This window comes from Amblyraja radiata, chromosome 8 (assembly GCF_010909765.2).
Source record: "Amblyraja radiata isolate CabotCenter1 chromosome 8, sAmbRad1.1.pri, whole genome shotgun sequence".
Taxonomy (NCBI): domain Eukaryota; kingdom Metazoa; phylum Chordata; class Chondrichthyes; order Rajiformes; family Rajidae; genus Amblyraja; species Amblyraja radiata.
In genome coordinates, this window is record NC_045963.1 from 78,734,340 (window position 1) to 78,758,148 (window position 23,809).

General features: G+C 48.0%; 1 protein-coding gene across 3 annotated transcripts in view; it reads left to right on the top strand.

Annotated features, from left to right (window-relative positions):
* Window positions 1-1,177: 1,177 nt before the first annotated feature.
* Window positions 1,178-23,809, top strand: part of b3gnt2 (UDP-GlcNAc:betaGal beta-1,3-N-acetylglucosaminyltransferase 2) — a 43,047-nt gene continuing 20,415 nt past the window's right edge. The window contains exon 1 of one of the 3 annotated variants that reach the window (XM_033026300.1): window positions 1,178-1,287. The gene's annotated coding sequence lies outside the window, so the exon portion shown is untranslated. Of the gene's footprint in view, window positions 1,296-23,809 lie in introns of all 3 variants that reach the window. The other 2 variants (XM_033026302.1, XM_033026303.1) reach the window with 2 other exon arrangements.

Here is a 23,809-nt window from a genome sequence, read left to right on the forward strand (position 1 = left end):
GGTTCTGTCTTCACTAAGGAAGACACAAACAATCTCTCAGAAATACTGGGGGACCGAGGATCTAGTGCGAGGGAGGAACTGTAGGGAATCCACATTAGTCAGAAAATGGTGTTAGGTAAACTGTTGGGACTGAAGGCAGATAAATCCCCAGGGCCTGATAGTCTGCATCTCAGAGTACTCAAGGAGGTGGCCCTTGAAATTGTGGATGCATTGGTGATCATTTTCCAATGTTCTCTCGACACTGGATCAGTTCCTGTGGACTGGAGGGTAGCCGGTATAACTCCACTTTTTAAGAAAGGAGGGAGAGAGAAAACGGAATTATAGACCAGTTAGCCTCACATCGGTGGTGGGGATTGGGGAAGATGCTTGAGTCAAATATTAAAGATGTTATAGCAGCCCATTTGGAAAGCAGTGACAGGATCGGTCAAAGTCAGCATGGATTTACGAAGGGGAAATCATTCTTGACTAATCTTCTGGAATTTTTGAGGATGTAACAAGTAGAATGGACAAGGGAGAGCCAGTGGATGTAGTGTGGGCTGCCACAAGATGCAATGCTGGGACCCCAGTTGTTTACAATATATATTAACGATTTCGATGAGGGAATTAAATGTAACATCTCTAAGTCTGCGGATGACACAAAGCTGGGTGGCAGTGTGAGCTGCGAGGAGGATGCTATTAGGCTGCAGGGTGACTTGGATAAATTGGGTGAGTGGGCAGATGCAGTATAATGTGGATAAATGTGAGGTTATCCACTTTGGTGGCAAGAACAGGGAGGCAGATTATTATCTGAATGGTGTCAGATTAGGAGAAGGGGAGGTGCAACGGGACCTGTGAGTCTGGGATGGTGGACTGACATATGATGAAAGAATGGGTCGACTGGGTTTAAATTCGCTGGAGTTTAGAATGATGAGAGGGAATTCTTATGGAAACATATAAAATTCTTAAGGGATTTGACAGGCTAGATGCAGAAAAAATGTTGGGTGTGTCTAAATCACTGGATGAATTTAAAAGAGAGTCGGATAGAGTTCTAGGGGGGCTAGCGGAGTGAGGGGGATATGGGGAGAAGGCAGGAACGGGGTACTGATTGTGGATGATCAGCCATGATCACATTGAATGGCGGTGCTGGCTGGAAGGGCCGAATGGCCTACTCCTGTCTATGTCTCCGCCCTCTCTCTCCCCCGTCAGACCAACGCCGCCCCGGCTGCGAGCGAGCGAGTGAGTGAGTGGAGCCGGGGTCGAGAGGGTGGGGAGGCTCGGAGTTGCGACCGACCGCCCGGCGGCAGGTGGGTGAGTGAGTGAGTCTATCCGTCTGTCCCGGGGAGAGGGGGCCCGCGGCCGGGCCGGGCTGGGCTGGGGGTGAGGGTCGGGGCTGGGGCTGAGGGTCGGGTCTGGTGGTGAGGGTGAGGGTCTGGGTCTGGGTCGGGGCTGGGTCTGGATCTGGGGGTGAGGGGCTGGGGCTGGGGTTGGGGCTGGGGCTGGATCTGGGGGTGGATCTGGGGGTGAGGGGCTGGGGTCTGGGGGTGAGGGTGAGGGTCGGGGCCGGGGCTGGGGCTGGATCTGGGGCTGGGGCTGGATCTGGGGGTGAGGGTGAGGGGCTGGGTCGGGGCTGAGCTCCGTTCACGAGTCTCCGCGGCCGCCGGGGAACGGGCTCCGGGCTCAGGGCTCAGGGCCCGGCCCGGGTTTGGGGAGTGGATTCGCCCCCGGAGCCGAGTTCCTCGCTCCCCGGATGAATTCACTCACCGCGCCCGCTCATGAGGTGTCGGAGCCCGGCGGGAGAGACTGGGGCAGAGGGTGTGGGTGGTGGCGGGGAAACGGGGAGGAAATGCCGGGGAGAAGAGAAGCCGGGCCCCCGGGGAGAGGAGAGCAGGGTGTGGGGGAGGGAGAGGGCTGCAGTGTCGGGGAGAGAGGGGAGCAGGGGTGGGGAGAGAGCTACAGTCACTGGGGGAGAGTTTACACACAGGCCGCCGCCGCCGCCAGCGTCATGACTCGAGTTGTTTGTCGATCAGGTTGTGGTTTGTGGGAAATATTCAAGAAATGAGACGAAAGTGAAACCATGAGTTAGTTTCAAGGTTACTTTAGTGTTGGTCGCAGAACAAAAGGGCTGGAGAAACACATAGTGCTGACCGGGCAGCATCTGGGGGGGGAGTCGGGACCCGTCCTCAGCCTGATGGGGGTGGGGGTGGGGGGTGGGGGGGTGTGGACACTGCCTGGCGAGTGATGGGTGGATACAGGGGATGGGTGGAGTAAGTGACAGGCTGGAGGTGAAAAGGAGACAAAATGTGTCAGATACAGAAGAGAAATGTGAAGCTGGAGGGAGGTGGAAGGTGAGCGGGGAAGGGAGGAGGGAGGAGGGGGGTGAAGGAATGCCGGAGATGGGGAACGGGGCAAGGAGCTAACAGGAGGGAAGTGGAGCCCTGTGACATGGGTGGGAGAGACGTGTGTACACACACGGGACTATACAGAGGGAGGGGGAGGATGGGTGGGGAGAATTTAATGTTCATACCGCTGTGTTGTAAGTAGAGTGAGGTGCTGGGCTTCGTGGTGTCAGTCTGGCAACAGAGGAGGCCCAGGACAGAAAGGTCAGTGAGGGAATGGGAAGGGGAGTTGAATTGGTTGGGGGCCAGGAGATCTAGCAGGCCTTGGCGGACCGAGTGCAAGTGTTGAGCGAAACTGCAGCCGAGTCTACAATGTGGTCTTGGTGTTGCCTGTATCCACCCATCACTCGTCAGGCTTTGTCCTGCACCCACCCCTCCAGTCTGGCTCAAAACGCCTGTCCATCCCCTCCATAGTCTGTCTGTCTGTCTAGAGGGTTACTCCAGCAGTTTGTATTTTGCTAGTGTCTCGAACAATAGAACAAATTCTGCTTTATTAAGGTTTGTTATATTCGCGACTGGTTGATTTTTGAGATTGTGAGTTGGGTAACAAAGATAAATGCTGTGTTGTTTTTAGATTTATATGTATCTGGACAACGACTTTTCCACTCTCCCTAAATGTGATTGATTGATTCACAGGTTCTCGATGGTTGATGTAATATAACAGTGATAAATGCATTGGGATAAGTTGCTATTCAAGAGCATTTCCCAGATTGTTATTTGTTGTGGTTTAGAGTTTTGATTATTTTTCAACATTCCTGTAGCAGCCTATAAATCGAGTATAATATTTGCATTTGCTGAATGGAGAGACGGTTGACTTTCTACAGAGCCAGAAATAATGTGCTGTTCTAGTGAATCTTGCTCATTGGGTGGCAACTGAACAAGTGCATTTGGAAAACGGTGAACCTGTAAGTAAGGTTCAGTGGTCCAATCTCATAAATTTGATTGCAGTTTCTGAGGAAGTGATGGTGCTGGGAGATGTGGGGAAGTCCACATCTAGGCTGTCTGTGGATGTTGGATACCTGGGCTGTAGCAAAGTCTTTGACAAAGTCCCCGCCTGTGATCCACAGTGAGTTTGTACGTTGGGTACAACTTGGCTGTGACCATATCTGGAGATTGTCGACATTTCAGGTCGAGACCCCTTATCAGGATGTAGATTAGTTGATCAAAGAAATGACAGATTGAGTTTAATCTGGATATGCATGAGGTGTATTTTGAGAGGTCAATTGCAAAAGGGATATGGCAGGATTCTTGGGGTACTCGTTTACAACGGGATCTTGGGGTTCAAGTCCTTTTGCTCCCGAAAAATGACCACATAAGTGGAAGGGGTGGGAAAGGAGTTACATTTGTTTCCATTGGTCTGGGCATTTAGTAGAAAAGTTGAGTCATGGTGACACCACATTTGGGGAATGGCGTACAGGTGTGGTCACCCCAACCCAGGAGAGATGTGGGGAGGTTGCAGCAGACGTTGACCAGGAAGATGTGTACATTGGCGAATATTAGCTCAGCGGACAAGTTGGACAAACATGAATTGTTTTCACTGCGGTGATCGGAGCAAGGTGTGTAACAATTTCAGCAGCAGAGATTGAGTAATTCGACTTTTTCCCCAGGGTGGAAATGTCAAATACTGGAGAGGAGAGAGAATTAAAGGAGATTCAGGCTGAAGGATGTTTGTGCAATAGACAATAGGTGCAAGAGTAGGCCATTCGGCCCTTCTAGCCAGCACCGCCATTCAATGTGATCATGGTTGATCATCTACAATCAATACCCCGTTCCTGCCTTCTCCCCATATCCCCTGACTCCGCTATCTTTAAGAGCCCTATCTAGCTCTCTCTTGAAAGCATCCAGAGAACCCGCCTCCACCGCCCTCTGAGGCAGAGAATTCCACAGACTCACAGCTCTGTGTGTGAAAAAGTGTTTCCTCGTCTCCGTTCTAAATGGCTTACCCTTATTCTTAAACCGTGGCCCCTGGTTCTGGACTCCCCTAACATTGGGAACATGTTTCCTGCCTCTAGCGTGTGCAAACCCTTAATAATCTTGTATGTTTCAATAAGATCCCCTCTCTTCCTTCTAAATTCCAGAGTGTCCAAGCCCAGCCGCTCCATTTTCTCAGCATACGACAGTGCTATCTGATGGAGACAATGACATAACAAAGTTTCTGAGACTTTTAGACAGACATGTAAACGATAAAGGGATTAGTTAGATTGGCAGCATTGATGGTGGAGACACTGTGGGCTATCTGTTCATGTTCAATTCCACGGTTTAGTGCGATCCAGAATTATCGCACGGTTTCAACATTTTGCTATGTGTTTCACCTAATTGTATGGTTCGTTTCTGTTTAGTTTGAGAAGGAAATGTGTGGTGTGTGCTGCCGAGCAGCATGTCTCCATGTGGTTGAGACGTTGACACGTGTTGCTCCATTAGACCTGTGGCATTATTCACATTTCATCCTGCGCTTGGCTCCATCTGTTACAGCAGCTTGTCTTTCAGGGTGACTTGTGTTTGAGCTGCCTGTGTGAATTTGTATTGTGGATTCACATGCTCCTTCCCTTCTCTGTAAAATATTAAATATCAATTGTTGGGCCCTGGGAAATTTGGCGCCATGATCTCTGCAGAAATTGTCCCAGAGGCTGAAGAAAGAGCCTCAATGGGTTGGCATTGAACAGGAAGTGTAATGGGGGCAACCTCTACACGAGCACAGTGGCTTGTTCTACGTATATCAAGCACATTCTCTCTTTGATCAGTTCAAGTTCAAGTTCAGTGAGTTTATTGTCATGTGTCCCTGATAGGACAATGAAATTCTTGCTTTGTTTCAGCACAACAGAACATAGTAGGCATTGACTACAAAACAGATCAGTGTGTCCATATACCATATATCAGAGCGCATTCTGCTCCAGACCTGCAGTGGGATTTTCAGCTTGATTTCACAAAGTATTTGATAGCTGTTGCACATGTTTGGTTTTTGCTATTGTACAGCAGGTAGTTCCGTTTACTCCTGTCTCTTCTTTCTATTCAAAGATACTTTATTGTCCCATGGATCTAGGTACAGTGACATTCTTTGTTGATGCATACAATACACAAATAGCCACCAAGGTTCCAGCATGAGAATAACTCGCGCTTCATAACAGTCATGTTGGTCTCTCTTCATTCTCGGTGTGTGTGTGCGCGGGTGTGTGAGTGTGTAAGTGAGTCTGCGCGTGTGTGGTTGAGTGTGTAAGTGAGTGCGCGTGTGTGTAAGTGAGTGCGCACATGTCTGTGTCCCGTCCCCCACATACCCTCCCAATGTGACCCTTCTTCAAACGGAACCCTCTGCAATCAGTCTAAAGAAGGCTCCTGACCTGAAACGTCACCTATCCATATTCTCCACAGATGCTGCCTGACCCGCTAAGTTACTCCAGCACTCTGTGAAACATCACCTATCCATGTTCTCCACAGATGCTGCCTGACCCGCTGAGTTACTCCAGCACTCTGTGAAACGTCACCTATCCACGTTCTCCAGAGATGCTGCCTGACCCGCTGAGTTACTCCAGCACTCTGTGAAACGTCACCTATCCACGTTCTCCACAGATGCTGCCTGACCCGCTGAGTTACTCCAGCACTCTGTGTTCACCTTTGTACCAAGCTCCTCCTGTGTGACAGGAACTGTGGACAACATGTACATAATAATGTTCACCCACTTCCATCTGTGCTGTTCATGCCAGACATACCAAGTGTAGCAGCGCTAAGGTCGAGTATGTTTGTTTGTCCTGTGCATCAGATATGAGCCGGAACAATGACGTTCTTTATTGCTGCCTATTTAAAGCCACATTAGATGCACCAACCAAAAATAAAGGTACATAAAAGTGGATAAGTCTCCAGGTCCGGACAGGATATTCCCTAGGACATTGAGGGAAGTTAGTGTAGAAATAGCCGGGGCTATGACAGAAATATTTCAAATGTCATTAGAAACGGGAATAGTGCCGGAGGATTGGCGTACTGCGCATGTTGTTCCATTGTTTAAAAAGGGGTCTAAGAGTAAACCTAGCAATTATAGACCTGTTAGTTTGACGTCAGTGGTGGGCAAATTAATGGAAAGGATACTTAGAGATAATATATATAAGCATCTGGATAAACAGGGTCTGATTAGGAACAGTCAACATGGATTTGTGCCTGGAAGGTCATGTTTGACTAATCTTCTTGAATTTTTTGAAAAGGTTACTCGGGAAATTGATGAGGGTAAAGCAGTGGATGTTGTATATATGGACTTCAGTAAGGCCTTTGACAAGGTTCCTCATGGAAGGTTGGTTAAGAAGGTTCAATGGTTGGGTATTAATGGTGGAGTAGCAAGATGGATTCAACAGTGGCTGAATGGGAGATGCCAGAGAGTAATGGTGGATGGTTGTTTGTCAGGTTGGAGGCCAGTGACGAGTGGGGTGCCACAGGGATCTGTGTTGGGTCCACTGTTGTTTGTCATGTACATCAATGATCTGGATGATGGTGTGGTAAATTGGATTAGTAAGTATGCAGATGATACTAAGATAGGTGGGGTTGTGGATAATGAAGTAGATTTTCAAAGTCTACAGAGAGATTTATGCCAGTTGGAAGAGTGGACTGAAAGATGGCAGATGGAGTTTAATGCTGATAAGTGTGAGGTGCTACATCTTGGCAGGACAAATCAAAATAGGACGTACATGGTAAATGGGAGGGAATTGAAGAATGCAGGTGAACAGAGGGATCTGGGAATAACTGTGCACAGCTCCCTGAAAGTGGAATCTCATGTAGATAGGGAGGGAAAGAAACCTTTTGGTGTGCTGGCCTTTATAAATCAGAGCATTGAATATAGAAGTTGGGATGTAATGTTAAAATTGTACAAGGCATTGGTGAGGCCAATTCTGGAGTATGGGGTACAATTTTGGTCGCCTAATTATAGGAAGGATGTCAACAAAATAGAGAGAGTACAGAGGAGATTTACTAGAATGTTGCCTGGGTTTCAGCAACTAAGTTACAGAGAAAGGTTGAACAACTTAGGGCTTTATTCTTTGGAGCGCAGAAGGTTAAGGGGGGACTTGATAGAGGTCTTTAAAATGATGAGAGGGATAGACAGAGTTGACGTGGATAAGCTTTTCCCACTGAGAGTAGGGAAGATTCAAACAAGGGGACATGACTTGAGAATTAAGGGACAGAAGTTTAGGGGTAACATGAGGGGGAACTTCTTTACTCAGAGAGTGATGGCTGTGTGGAATGAGTTTCCAGTGAAGGTGGTGGAGGCAGGTTCGTTTTTATCATTTAAAAATAAATTGGATAGTTATATGGACGGGAAAGGAATGGAGGGTTATGGTCTGAGCGCAGGTATATGGGACATGGGGAGAATACGTGTTCGGCACGGACTAGAAGGGTCGAGATGGCCTGTTTCCGTGCTGTAATTGTTGTATGGTTATATGGTACAATAAATTTGTTTATTTGAAGCAAACATGACCATGGTATGCAAAACCAAAGTAGGTGGTGCAACAATGGTCGTGCAAAGTCCGTGGAGGTTTGGTGTTCAAGAGCCTGATGGTTTGTTGGGAAGAAGCTGTTCTTGAACCTGGAGGTCACGGTTTTTAGGCTCCTGTACCTTCTTCCCGATGGTAGCAGCGAGATGAGAGCGTGGCCAGGGTGGTGTGGGTCTCTGATGATGCTGGCTGCCTTTTTGAGATGAGTCCCCGTGATGGACTGGGCAGTGTCTCTGTGGTCTCCGTCATTCTTGAGCGTTTGAATTTCCAAACCTGGCCCTGATGAAGCCAGCCAGTGGGCTCTCCACTGTTCACCAGTAGGTCAGATAGAATATTCAGTAACGTGCCAATTCCATTCACGCCTCTGCAGAAGTAGAGGCATTAATGGGCTTGTGTGGTGATTGCATCAATGTGCTGGGACTAGGACGGATCTTCACAAAGATTTACACCTGGGGCCTGAAGACGTTCACTCCACCTTCCACCCTCGCCTTTCACTTCCTGAAGTCAATGATCAGCTCCTTGGTCTTGCTAACTCTGGGTCCTCTCAACCAGATTACAGATGTCATTCCTGTATTTTAACGTTACCCGTTATTCATCCAATGACCAATCCAATTTTAGAAGGATGAGGGGAGGATCTTATAGAAACATATAAAATTATAAAAGGACTGGACAAACTGGATGCAGGAAAAATGTTCCCAATGTTGGGCGAGTCCAGAACCAGGAGCCACAGTCTTAGAATAAAGGGGAGGTCATTTAAGACTGAGGTGAGAAAACACTTTTTCACCCAGAGAGTTGTGAATTTATGGAATTCCCTGCCACAGAGGGCAGTGGAGGCCAAATCACTGGATGGATTTCAGAGAGAGTTAGATAGAGCTCTAGGGGCTAGTGGAGTCAAGGGATGTGGTGCTGGCTCGAAGGGCCGAATGGCCTACTCCTGCACCTATTTTCTATGTTTCTTTGACCCCACGTGGTCCCCTGGTCCTCGGTGACTGACATCACCGCATTGTTGGGGCTTTGGGAGCCTGAAAAGTGACATCAATGTTCTGACTATTGCAAGTATTGAGCTAGTTCAGTCACTTGATGCCACTAATTGCCGCCCAGTGACGAGGTGCAGGTCCTGCCACAGATGCCAACGTCCACGTGAAGTTGCAGTTTAGTTATGCTCAAAGATCACGCCCGGACTTCGTGTAACACTCGAGGTCGCCTGAATTTAACACCGTGGACCTTCTGTTCATCCAAGGCTTCTGGGTTGGGGAACATTCAGATGGTTTTTGTGGGAACACTCCCCTCCACACATTTCATCATGAATTCTGTAACGACTGACAAATTCTGGTCCGTTGCTGGGTCCTTGATACTGGAGCCCAGTGTACTGACTCCAAGCAGTTCCTCTGCCTGACTACCAAGCAGCACACACTCTTCAGTTGCTGCCTGTATGCAGGAAGAAACACAACAGCTGAATGGTCTCAGCACAGACCAGGGATGGAACGAGAGACATCTCTGATGTTCGCAGGACTGAGTCAAAAAGGCTATTGGAGAAAAGCTACGCTTTAAACTGGAAAGAGTGCAGAGAGGGTTTCCAATGTCGCCAGGACGAGAGGGCCTGAGCTACAGGGAGAGGTTGAGCAGCCGAGGACTTTATTCCTTGGAGCGCAGGAGGCTAAGGGGTGATCTTATAGACGTGTACAAAATGATGAATAAATCGGGTGAATGCACAGAGGTTTTTTTACACTGGGTAAGGAATCAAAAACCAGAGGACACGGGTTTAAGATGAGAGGGCAAAGATTTAGGAACCTGAGGGGTAACTTTTTCATAGAGTGCATGGTGAGAGAGAACAAGCTGCCAGAGGAGGTAGTTGAGGCAGGTATTATAACAACCTTTAGTGGACGGGGGAGGGCCAGGCTGGTGATCTGCCATGTTTTGGCCATGAAAGAGGCCTCTTGTTCACTGCTGACCACGGGATCTTAGACACAAAATGCTGGAGTAAAACCCCTGTCCCACGGTACGAGTTCAGTCCAAGAGCTCTCCCGAGTTTGCCCTGATTCGAACTCGGATATTTACGGTAATGGCCACTCGTCGGTACTCGGAGGTCTCGTGGACATTTTTCATCATGTTGAAAAATCTTCACGAGTCTTCCCGTGTTTGCCTGCCGTTAGCGAGTCTTCCCGAGTACCTGCCGTTAGCGCTAAGAGACGTCCCCGAGCTCCGACGTACCCGCTACGTTCATTCTCCGTGCTTACCACGAGTTTGATTATTTTTAAACTCGGGAGAGCTCTTGTAATGAACTCGTACCGTGGGACACATTAGTAACTCAGTGGGACAGGCAGCATCTCTGGAGAGAAGGAATGTGGGACGTTTTAGGTCGAGACCCTTCTTCAGATCTTTATTTTTACAGAACAAAGCACCATAACTATTTTATTTTTACTGCTGTCTAATCTTTAACAATAACAGAGCTTGTTTGAACTTCCAACAAATAGCTTCAGCGGTAGATGTAAGATTCAGCGCTTGGCTTAATGTTTGGGTTCAATGTCATCTACAGGGAGTTGTCTTTGCTCATGGATACTGTTTGTGTTCACAGCAAGTGTCGGACAGTATCTTCATTATAATTTGTTACAAGTTGCAAATTGACTAGCTGTTTTGTAACCATTAAACAGCTCTTACATTAACTAAATAGTTGTCATCCACAATTGTTCTGTTACTTTAGTCAGACAGTCCTTGTAATGAATGATTCACGGGGACGGGCCGGGTGTTTACTCCGCTGATCATTGTTTATGAAGCACGACTCCCTCTGTATTAAACACAGTTAATATTATGGCTAAATGTTAATGCGGGTCATGTGACCCGAGCTGGATCGGCAAACTGTTCATGGGACAAGCGGATGTTGATCCAAGTCACACACGCACACGCAGTCACAAATGCACACGCAGTCACACACGCACACGCAGTCACACACGCACACGCAGTCACACACGCACACGCAGTCACACACGCACACGCAGTCACACACGCACACGCAGTCACACACGCACACGCAGTCACACACGCACACGCAGTCACACGCACACGCAGTCACACACATACTCAGTCACACACATACGCAGTCACACACGCACACGCAGTCACACACGCACACGCAGTCACACACATACACAGTCACACACATACGCTGTTACACACGCACACGCAGTCACACACGCAGTCACGCATACGCAGTCACACACACGCTCACGCAGTCACACTCTGCCCGTCCCATCTATTAATCGGGCCGCTGGACAATTACCATCCCCTCTCCCAGCCCCCCCCCCCCCCCCACCTCTGCTCCTCATAAACCCTCCCAGTGACAGGCGTTTGTCACTATACTGTGTAATGTTTGGAGAATGTGTGGGGTCTGAAACAAACAACCCCCATCCCCATCCCCGCCCGCACCAACACCCTGTGGCTGGATTATTGGGGGGGGGGGGATGAGCCCAGTCAGGGAGAGGGTCCAGTGGTGGGGAGATGACCAACCCAGGGAGGGGGGAGGGGAAGAAGGGCCCGCTGGAGAGGGGGGGGCCCAGTGGGGGGAGGGGGGGGGGGGAAGGAGGGCCGGAAGGAGGGCCCGCTGGAGAAGGGGGGCCCCAGTGGGGGGGGGGAGGGGGAGGGGGGGGGGGGAGGAGGGCTCGCTGGAGAGGGGAGGCCATGCCCAGTTGTATGAAACTGCCAGAGTGACATTACTGTCCAGTGAATGGTTCCGCCATAATTCCAGCAGAAACAGAACGAGATGTCTCCTCTTTATCTCGTCAACAGTTGCTGCTTGTGGTTCTTTTGGATCTTTCATAAGAACGGATTTCCTTTTACAAAGCATTGTGAACCAGTGTACGTTACATAGAACAGGAACAGGCCCTTCAGCCCACATGCTGAACCTGATGCTAATCTCTGCCGGCCCCTCCATGCGCCCATCCAACAGTCTCTTAAACCTGTGACTTAAAATAATTGCCCAGCCCACCTCCTTTGACCAGTCTGAAGAAGGGTCTCGACCTGAAATGTCACTCATTCCTTCTCCCCAGACGCTGTCTGTCCCGATGAGTTACTCCAGCATTTGTGTCTATCTGCAGTTTTTACCAGCATCTGCAGTTCCTTCCTACACATCAGTTTTACAATTTGCCTTAGTTCTGCCCTGTGATATTTCCATCATGGGGAGAGAGGTTCTGTGTCTACCTTATCTATGCCTCTCATCATTTTATAGTCATTTTTCAGATGTTTCCTCAAACTCTGACATTCCTGGGGAAACATTCAAAGTCTAACCTCTACTCATGCCGTGTCCAAGGCCGTGTGACTTTTCCTAATTAACCTGTTCTCCTCCAAATGGGAGTAAATCCTATCCAATAGTTTTCCTGTCACACACGTGAGGCTTACAGGCCGACACTCCCCTGGATTCTATCTACTTCCATTCTTAAATAAAGGAACAACATTAGCTGCACTCTGATCCTCCGAGACCTCGCCTGTAAACGGGGCCGATCAGTGGAAACTAGTGCACGACAGGGAAAGGTGCGTCTCCTAACAACGGTAAATGCTCTTCCAGACCGACATACGAGCTCCACAACCCCCTCGCCCCTCCCATCGCCACCCCAAACACTGCCCCTCCCCCCTGGTGAAACCCCGCCCCCCCCCCCCCCCCCCCCCCCCCCCTGTGGTCCAGGAGGTGATGTCGGTGGAGGGGCAGTGTTTACATGATCCCAAGGGGCCATTGCTGGGTTTAGATGTGGAGGAGCCAGTCCGGCAAACAGTCCTTGTGTGATTCACTGCAGCAGCAAGTCAGGAATGTGGGTCTGTCTGTTCACTCGTGTTGACATCAAGCGATGATTCGACGGTGGTGCTGCTTTCAAAAGTTGAAATACATTTTGTAATGTCTTTCAAATCCTCGGAACATTTCAAAGGCAAAGTACTTCTGAGAAGTAAAACAATACTTGTTTGTTGAATCAGTCAAGGTCGTACAAAGGCACGAGCTCTATGGGATTAAGGACACGCTGTTTCTGCTTGAGGAGAGGGCAGTGTTTAGTTTCCATGTTGGCCTTTTGCTGTGAAACCTTGGCTTGTGGTTCTTTGTTTCTCTCCCTGCCTGGTGTTTAGTGTTAACTTCCTACTGCTGGTCACGTTACAAACTACACAGGTGTCACTTAACACAAGGTGTTAACACCTATCACACACTCTTCATGACGGGATTTTGAAAGTATGAGCCCGGAAACAGGCCCTTCAGCCCATCGAGTCCACACCGACCATCACTCACCCATTAATACGAATGGAAAAGCTTTGGGCTGAAGAATTGTTGAAGAAGTTACAGAGCAAGTCCGGAGAAGAGATTAAAGTGAGGAAGGAGAAATAGAAAATGAAGAGTTTGAGAACGTAGTCATGTTTACAATCGGCAACAATTAAACTTTGAAGGAATGAAACCACTTTGTGTCATGGCGATGTCATGGTGATGGCGGCACAGTGACACGGTGACAGAGTTTGCACGTTCTCCCTTTGTGGCCAGGGTGAGAGGGGTCAGAGATGATCTTACCCGCTCGCTTCCTGGCCCTTGCAGTGTACAGTTCATCAATGGAGGGAAGGTTGCAGCCAATAACCTTCTCTGCTGATCGGACAATTCGCTGCAGCTGTGGGTTGAAGGGCCTGCCTCCACACTGTATCTCCGCGTTTAACGTTAGTGTCCAGTGTGGGTGACTGGTGGTGATTAACAGTTGATGAGACGCGTGGGCTGCGGTGTGAGTAACACAGTCACTGTATACACACGACTCTCACGTCGACAGTGAAGGCAGCTCTCATTCGCCACAACCTGGGCAACATTTCTGCTGGAAGCTAAGTTGGTTGGCGGCAGGGTCGGTGTGTAGCGATCTCCCCGTGAGGGTGACCCGTGAACAAAAATGTGCCCAATATATAATGTGGCCTCATGCTTGTTCAAGTTTGGAGGCCTCTGTGCTGTAGCAAGGATGTTGGTAAAACTCGAAAAAGTGCAGAGAAAATTAGTGAGGATGTTGCCAGGGCTCAAGAGCCCGCGCTTCAGGGAGAGGTTGAGCAGGCCAGGAGGCTGCTCAGCTTGGTTAGGGTGAGGGTGAGGGGATGCAGGAACTATTGAGCACATGTTTAAGGCAAGGATTTAATAGGAGGGGCAAGATAGGGTAGATGTGTGAAATGAGCTGCAAGAGGAGGTAGTGATATAACAGCATTTATAAAACATTTGGCCGGGTACATGGACAGGAAGGGTTTAGAGGGATATGGGCCAAACACAGGCAGGTGGGACCAGCTCACATCAGCATCTTGATCGTGTTGGACAAGTTGGGCCGAAGGGCCTGTTCCTGTGCTATCTGTTTGTACAAACGACACAGTTGTTCATGTGGGGTTTTTACAGGGAGCTTGTGGTGCCTTGTTCAAAGTAATCTTCACCTGGAACTTGGGGGTTCTGAAACGCAACGTGGTGTGATCTGGATTGGTTCATTTTACTGCAAGTCCTGACAAAAGCCGTCGGCTTGTGTCAATATTCCTGATTATATGTCTTTCTGAAACTTCTGGGTGGATTCAGTAATCCGTCACCAGAATCACTGGCCGCCACCACCCGACAGTTCCCCACCCATTCCCCTGGTTCCCCAACTATCTACACGCTGCTCTGTTCCAGTCACAGCTCCCCTGTTGTGTGACTTTCATTTCTTTGTTGCATGGAGATATTTGAATACATTTCCCCCATTTTGCTGGTTCTGGCTCCCACCTCTGTGGGCGGGTGGGGGGTTGAGGACACAAACAGACCCTGGGGGTTTGTGGTGTGTTTAACTGTAAACACCTTTCAACATCTGGTGGCATCACGGAAACATTGCCTTTTATATTTGGGATTTCCCCTCAACCAGTTCTGGGTGAGAGAGTTTGTGGAAATTGAAACTTAAGATTGTTGTCGTCATTCAGGACAGAAACGGGCCCTTCGGCCCAACTTATCTGCAATGGAATTATGTTAGAATTTATGAGCAAACTGGGAAATGTTTTAAGATTCCAGATTATTCTATGAGTCGAGGCGATTGATGTGGAGAGAGAGAAGTGAGATAATAAACTGGAAGTGACCCACGAGAGTTATGGGGCATTCATGAGAACAATGGGACCATTGTGCTAAAAGTTTAATAATGGCTCAAAAGATATTGTAGACGACGCGATTGATTCATCAATGTTGTCCCATTGAAGCAACGTTTGTGTTTTGTAACACGTTGATACCGATTTGGCCAATGACACCGATGTGGATGCAATACGTGGCCACTGATACAGATGTGGGTACACTGATACAGATGTGGATACAATACGTGGCCACTGATACAGATGTGGGTACACTGATACAGATGTGGATACAATACGTGGCCACTGATACAGATGTGGGTACACTGATACAGATGTGGATACAATACGTGGCCACTGATACAGATGTGGCCACTGATACAGATGTGGGCACACTGATACACATGTGGATACAATACGTGGCCACTGATACAGATGTGGATACAATACATGGCCACTGATACAGATGTGGGCACACTGATACAGATGTGGGCACACTGATACAGATGTGGGCACACTGATACAGATGTGGACACAATACGTGGCCACTGTGGACACAGATGCCGGGGGAACAAGTTAAAACTTTATGCCAATGGGGTGAGTTGAAGCTGTATAGATTTCAACCGATGCGTTTAAGATGGGCACCGCTTTCCAGTTCTGGTCTCACCTGGAAAGCATGATTTAAATTTGATGTGGATTTTAATATCTCTTCATTAAACTCTACCTTAGACTGTAGTGATACAGCGTGGAAAAGGGCCCTTTGGCCCACCGATACTACACCAACCAGCGATCACTCCGCACACTAGCACTATCCCACACACACTAGGGACAATTTACAGAAGCCAATTAACCTACAAACTTGTCTGAGTTTGGAGTGGGGGAGGAAACCGGAGAGAGCCCACATGGTCACAGGGCGAACATATAAACTCTGTATAGAAAGCATGCATACATGGAACGCGGGCCTCTGGCGCTGTGACGCAGCAGCTCTACCGCTGAACCACCATGCAGCCCACTTTGCTGCATATTCAAACACATTGCACATTGAAGGTCTAGGCACCGATCTATGTTCCTGATTATTTATATATCTATATATTTGAATGTATCGGTTTGAGTAAAATGAGAAGTGATAGTTTTGACAGAGCAAGATGCCAGTTGGGGGTGATTGGTTGTGTTAAAAGGTGTTTGTGCTTCAGATACATTGTTGTTTGAAACGCTGCGTTTCGTTCTCAGTTTTGGTTCCAATTGGTCGGTGCCTCAGATAGAATTTGCTGTTGTTTTTGAAGCAGCATTTCTGCACCTGTGGTGGATTCTTACTGGTCCAGAGCAACGAAGGAACTGGCTGGTTCTCTGCCACATAACTGGAGATTATTGCAAGGAGTCGAGATTTGAGCCTTTCACAAGGAAGGTGGAGAAAGAATCTATCATCATCTCCCATCACTAAGTCTCCCGTCTGTCCCGTCTCCCGTATCACGAAGGCGGTTCAACCGTGGCTGACGAGGGAAATCAAGCAAAGTGTTAAATCCAAGGAAGAGGCATATAAATTGGCCGGAGGAAGCAGCAAACCGGAGGACTGGGAGAAATTTAGAACTCAACAGAGGAGGACAAAGGGGTTAATTAGAGGGGGAAAAAGAGCATGGAAGAAAGCTTGCGGGGAATATAAAAACTGACTGTAAAAGCTTCTTTAGATATGTAAAAAGGAAAAGATTAGTGAAGACGAATGTAGGTCCCTTACAGTCAGAGACGGGTGGATTTATAATGGGAAACAAAGAAATGGCAGAACAGTTAAACAAGTACTTTGGTTCTGTCTTCACTAAGGAAGACACAAACAATCTCTCAGAAATACTAGGGGACCGAGGATCTAGTGGGAGGGAGGAACTGATGGGAATCCACTTTAGTCAGGGAATGGTGTTAAGGGCCTGTCCCACTTACGTGTCCTTAGCACGCAAATTACGTGACCTTGAGGTCGCGTTGAGGCGTAGGGACATCGTATGGCCACGTGAGGCCGGTCCCACTTAGAAGCGCGGAGGGGTATGTAGTTGTGCGCGAGATAGCGCGGGGCTCTGAAATTTTTGTACCAAACGAAATCTTCGCGCGCCAACGGCCTGTCGCGGAACTGACGGCCAAAGTGGGACAGGCACAAGACCCTGGCGCGACGCAACGTCTCACCTCCAACAGCAGCAGAAGCAGGCAAACGATCGCCGAGTTCAGCCTGGGGCTCACGGCCGTTGCGGTCCGGGTCCGACCCCACTTCTAGTCCCAGAGCGGGGCCAAGAAAATTGAAGATGAGCATAAAATGCTGGAGAAACTCAGCGGGACCGGCAGCAGCTCTGGAGAGAAGCAGTGGGTGACGTTTCAGGTCAAGACCCTTCTTTCAGTCTGAAGAAGAGTCTCGACACGAAACATCACCCATTCCTTCTCTCCAGAGATGCTGCCGGTTCCACTGAGTTACTCCAGCTTTGTGTCAATTTTCAAATGACGTCACGTGCTCCAGACGGCTGTGCGTACGCACGTAATCGCGCCCGACCTTCACCGGACCATCGCGCCAAGGACCCGCAAGTGTGACAGGCCCTTTAGGTAAACTGTTGGGACTGAAGGCAAATAAATCCCCAGGGCCTGATGGTCTGCATCCCAGAGTACTCAAGGAGGTGGCCCTAGAAATTGTGGATACATTGGTGATCATTTTCCAATGGTCTCTCGACTCTGGATCAGTTTCTGTGGGCTGGAGGGTAGCCAATGTAACCCCACTTTTTAAGAAAGGTGGGAGAGAGAAAACAGGGAATTATAGACCAGTTAGCCTTACATCGGTGGTGGAGAAGATGCTGAAATCAATCATTAAGTAGAATGGATGAGGGAGAGCCAGTGGATGTGGTGTATCTGGACTTTCAAAAAGCCTTTGACAAGATCCCACACAAGATTAGTGTGCAAAATTAGAGCACATGGTATTGGGGGCATCAGCCTCTGCCTGCAGCTTGTCTGTTTTTTTCTATCTTTTTTTAAATTTAGTTTGAATAGTTTGTGAGATTTCTTTAGTTTTTTATGTGGGGGAGGGCAAGGGGGAACCCGCCTCCCAGTCACTTCCTGGCGGTGATGCGACTATTTCTCCGGGTCTGGTCATCACCCCCCCTGCTCGTGGCCTACCCGCTGGATCGGAGCGGCCTTTCCTGCCGGAGACCGGGGACCGGACCTCGGCATCGGCGGCGCGGCGCTGGATTCACCGCGGAACGGGCGATACCTACCTGGTTCGCCGTGTGAAGCTCCGGAGCGTTGGGCCTGCAGCGTCGACATCGTGGAGCTCCCAACGCGGGCGGAGCTGACTCCAACATCGCGGAGTCCTGGGGCCCTTTGCCGAGGGCCACCAGCGTGAATCTCCGCCCGGCGTGGCCTGAGGACGTCGGGAACCAAGGACTCTGGTGGGAAGCGCCCGTTTTGCAGGTCCAAGCCGCTGAGGATGTCCTCCAGTCCCGATGTCGGAGTTCCATCATTCCAGCGGGCTGCCCGTAGCGGCGACTGCAGAGGGCTGTGGAAGACCCAACCATGGGTGAACATCAGGAACATCGAGGAAGATGACTGACTTTGGTGCCTTCCCTCACAGTGGGAAACTTTTTGATTCTGCTGTGTGTGGATGTTTTATGTTAGACTCTATCGTGTGTTGTATTCTTTATTTTATTGTATGGCTGTAATGGTATTGTATTATATTGTATGATCTGTCAATAAAGTGCCATCGTATCGTATTGACATGGATAAAGAAGTGGTTGGCAAACAGGAAGCAAAGAGTAGGGATTAACGGGTCCCTTTCAGAATGGCAGGCAGTGACTAGTCAGGTGCCGCAAGGCTCGGTGCTGGGACCGCAGCTATTTACAATATACATCAATGATTTAGATGAAGGGATTAAAAGTAACATTAGCAAATTTGCAGATGACACAAAGCTGGGTGGCAGTGTGAACTGTGAGGAGGATGCTATGAGGTTGCAGGGTGACTTGGATAGGTTGGGTGAGTGGGCAAATGCATGGCAGTTGCAGTATAATGTGGATACATGTGAGGTTATCCACTTTGATGGCAAGAACAAGAAGGCAGATTATTATCTGAATGGTGTCAAATTAGGAAAAGGGGAGGTGCAACGAGACCTGGGTGTGCTTGTACATCAGTCACTGAAAGTAAGCATACAGGTACAGCAGGCAGTGAAGAAAGCTAATGGCATGTTGGCCTTCATTGCGAGAGGATTTGAGTTTCGGTGCAAGGAGGTCCTACTGCAGTTGTACGGGGCCCTGGTGAGACCACACCTGGAGTATTGTGTGTAATTTTGGTCTCCTAATTTGAGGAAGGACATTATTGATATTGAGGAGTGCGGTTAATTCCCAGGATGGCGGTACTGACGTATGATGAAAAAATGGGTCAACTGGGCTTGTATTCACTGGAATTTAGAAGGATGAGAGGGGAACTTTGAGAAACATATAACATTCTTAGAGGATTGGACAGGCTAGATGCAGGAAAAATGTTCCCAATGTTGGGGGAGTCAAGAACCAGGGGTCACAGTTTAAGAATAAGGGGTAGGCCATTTAGGACTGAGATGAGGAAAAACATTTTCACCCAGAGAGTTGTGAATCTGTGGAATTCTCTGCCACAGAAGGCAGTGGAGGCCAATTCACTGGATGTTTTCAAGAGTTAGATTTAGCTCTTAGGGCTAAGGGAATCAAGGGATATGGGGTAAAGCAGGAATGGGGTACTGATTTTAGATGTCAGCCATGATCATATTGAATGGCGATACTGGCTCGAAGGGCCGAATGGCCTACTCCTGCACCTATTTTCTATGTTTCATTCACCGTGCAGGACCTGCCCATGTTAGACTTCCCAGAATACAACTCCTCACATTTCTCTATATCTGAGGAAGGATGTGCTGGCTCTGGAGAGGGTCCAGAGGAGGTTTACAAGAATGATCCCAGAAATGATTGGGTTAACATATGATGTTAACCCAATCAACTGAATAAGGGGGGTGGGGTGTCGAATGGGATAGTGGAGGATGGAGTTAAAGGGAAAGGGTTTCTTAAATGTGTGAGCATAGAGACAGAGGGGTGTAAAATGAGGGTAGAAGCAGTAGGTAGCAAGGTGAAAAGTAAAAGTGGCAGGCAGACAAAACCAGGGCAAAAATCAAAAAGGGCCAGTTTTCAACATAATTGTATAAGGAGTAAGAGCGTTGTAAAAACAAGCCTGAAGGCTTTGTGTCTCAATGCAAGGAGCATTCGTAATAAGGTGGATGAGTTGAATGTGCAGATAGCTATTAATGACTATGATATAGTTGGGATCACGGAGACATGGCTCCAGGGTGACCAAGGCTGGGAGCTGAACATCCAGGGATATTCAATATTCAGGAGGGATAGAGAGAAAGGAAAAGGAGGTGGGGTAGCGTTGCTGATTAGAGAGGAGATTAACGCAATGGAAAGGAAGGACATTAGTTTGGAGGATGTGGAATCGGTATGGGTAGAGCTGCGAAACACTAAGGGGCAGAAAACGCTGGTGGGTGTTGTGTACAGGCCACCTAACAGTAGTAGTGAAGTTGGAGATGGTATCAAACAGGAAATTAGAAATGCGTGCGACAAAGGCAAAACCGTTATAATGGGTGACTTCAATTTACATATAGATTGGGTGAATCAAATTGGCAGGGGTGCTGAGGAAGAGGATTTCTTGGAATGTATGCGGGATAGTTATCTAAATCAACATGTAGAGGAACCAACGAGAGAGCAGGCTATTTTAGACTGGGTATTGATTAATGAGGAAGGGTTAGTTAACAGTCTTGTTGTACGTGCCCCCTTGGGCAAGAGTGACCATAATATGGTTGAGTTCTTCATTAGGATGGAGAGTGACATTGTTAATTCAGAAACAATGGTTCTGAACTTAAAGAAAGGTAACTTTGAGGGTATGAGACGTGAATTGGCCAAGATTGACTGGCAATTAATTCTAAAAGGGTTGACGGTGGATATGCAATGGAAGACATTTAAAGACTGCATGGATGAACTACAAAAATTGTTCATCCCAGTTTGGCAAAAGAATAAATCAGGGAAGGTAGTACATCCGTGGATAACAAGGGAAATCAGGGATAGTATCAAAGCGAAGGATGATGCGTACAAATTAGCCAGAAAAAGCAGCATACCGGAGGACTGGGAGAAATTCAGAGACCAGCAGAGGAGGACAAAGGGCTTAATTAGGAAAGGAAAAATAGATTATGAAAGAAAACTGGCAGGGAACATAAAAACTGACTGCAAAAGTTTTTATAGATATGTGAAAAGAAAGAGATTAGTTAAAACAAATGTAGGTCCCTTGCAGTCAGAAACAGGTGAGTTGATCATGGGGAACAAGGATATGGCAGACCAATTGAATAACTACTTTGGTTCCGTCTTCACTAAGGAAGTCATAAATAATCTGATGGAAATAGCAGGGGACCGCGGGTCAAAGGAGTTGGAGGAATTGAGTGAAATCCAGGTTAGCCGGGAAGTGGTGTTGGGTAAATTGAATGGATTAAAGGCCGATAAATCCCCAGGGCCAGATAGGCTGCATCCCAGAGTACTTAAGGAAGTAGCTCCAGAAATAGTGGATGCATTAGTAACAATCTTTCAAAACTCTTTAGTTTCTGGAGTAGTTCCTGAGGATTGGCGGGTAGCAAACGTAACCCCACTTTTTAAGAAGGGAGGGAGAGAGAAAACGGGGAATTACAGACCAGTTAGTCTAACATCGGTAGTGGGGAAACTGCTAGAGTCAGTTATTAAAGATGGGATAGCAGCACATTTGGAAAGTGGTGAAATCATTGGACAAAGTCAGCATGGATTTACAAAAGGTAAATCATGTCTGACGAATCTTATAGAATTTTTCGAGGATGTAACTAGCAGCGTGGATAGGGGAGAACCAGTGGATGTGGTGTATCTGGACTTCCAGAAGGCTTTCGACAAGGTCCCACATAAGAGATTAGTATACACACGGCATTGGGGGTTCAGTATTGATGTGGATAGAGAACTGGCTGGCAAACAGGAAGCAAAGAGTAGGAGTAAACGGGTCCTTTTCGCAATGGCAGGCAGTGACTAGTGGGGTACCGCAAGGCTCAGTGCTGGGACCCCAGCTATTTACAATATATATTAATGATCTGGATGAGGGAATTGAAGGCAATATCTCCAAGTTTGCGGATGACACTAAGCTGGGGGGCAGTGTTAGCTGTGAGGAGGATGCTAGGAGACTGCAAGGTGACTTGGATAGGCTGGGTGAGTGGGCAAATGTTTGGCAGATGCAGTATAATGTGGATAAATGTGAGGTTATCCGTTTTGGTGGCAAAAACAGGAAAGCAGACTATTATCTAAATGGTGGCCGACTAGGAAAAGGGGAGATGCAGCGAGACCTGGGTGTCATGGTACACCAGTCATTGAAAGTAGGCATGCAGGTGCAGCAGGCAGTGAAGAAAGCGAATGGTATGTTAGCTTTCATAGCAAAAGGATTTGAGTATAGGCAGGGAGGTTCTACTGCAGTTGTACAGGGTCTTGGTGAGACCACACCTGGAGTATTGCGTACAGTTTTGGTCTCCAAATCTGAGGAAGGACATTATTGCCATAGAGGGAGTGCAGAGAAGGTTCACCAGACTGATTCCTGGGATGTCAGGACTGTCTTATGAAGAAAGACTGGATAGACTTGGTTTATACTCTCTAGAATTTAGGAGATTGAGAGGGGATCTTATAGAAACTTATAAAATTCTTAAGGGGTTGGACAGGCTAGATGCCGGAAGATTGCTCCCGATGTTGGGGAAGTCCAGGACAAGGGGTCACAGCTTAAGGATAAGGGGGAAATCCTTTAGGACCGAGATGAGAAGAACTTTTTTCACACAGGGAGTGGTGAATCTCTGGAACTCTCTGCCACAGAGGGTAGTCGAGGCCAGTTCATTGGCTATATTTAAGAGGGAGTTAGATGTGGCCCTTGTGGCTAAGGGGATCAGAGGGTATGGAGAGAAGGCAGGTTCGGGATACTGAGTTGGATGATCAGCCATGATCATATTGAATGACGGTGCAGGCTCGAAGGGCCGAATGGCCTACTCCTGCACCTAATTTCTATGTTTCTATGAGCGTTTGACGGCACTGGGCCTGTACTCACTGGAGTTTAGAAGAATGGGGGGGGGGGGAGCTGATTGAAACGTACTGAATAGTGAATGGCCTGGATATAGTGGATGTGGAGAGGATGTTTCCACTTGTGGAAGAGTCACAGACCAGAGGTCATAGAATAAAAGGACATTCCTACAGGAAACTGAAGAGGAATTTCTTTAGTCAGAGGGTGGTGAATCTGTGGAATTCATTGCCACAGAAGACTGTGGTGGCCGCCAATTGACATATTTAAGGTAGAGATGGATAGATTCTTGATTGGTACAGGTGTTGGGGTTATGGGGAGAGGGCAGGAGAATGGGGTTGAGGGGGAGAGATAGATCAGCCATGATTGAATGGTGGAATAGACTTGATGGGCTGAATGGCCTAATTCTGCTCCTATCACGTGAACTTATCTGCGAAATCTAATGTCAGTTATTCCACCCTGAAGCCATTTTAGAAATTAATGATATAATTAAAGCAAATTAAACAGCTTACAGTTTGGTTTTGTTTTAGGATGCTTTGGGTATATAAACCTTGGAGAAAAATAATGGTAGTGTGAATTCATTAATGGACTGGTAGTATCATCGAGTCCTGGGTTTGGGGAAAGGGGTAAGATGTTTAGAAGGGATGTGAGGGAGAATTTATCAGTTCTCCATCAGATTTATCAGGTCAATTCCTGTGGATTGGAGGGTAGCTAATGTTATCCCACTTTTTAAGAAAGGCGGGAGAGAGAAAACAGGGAATTATAGACCAGTTAGCCTGACATCGGTGGTGGGGAAGATGCTGGAGTCAA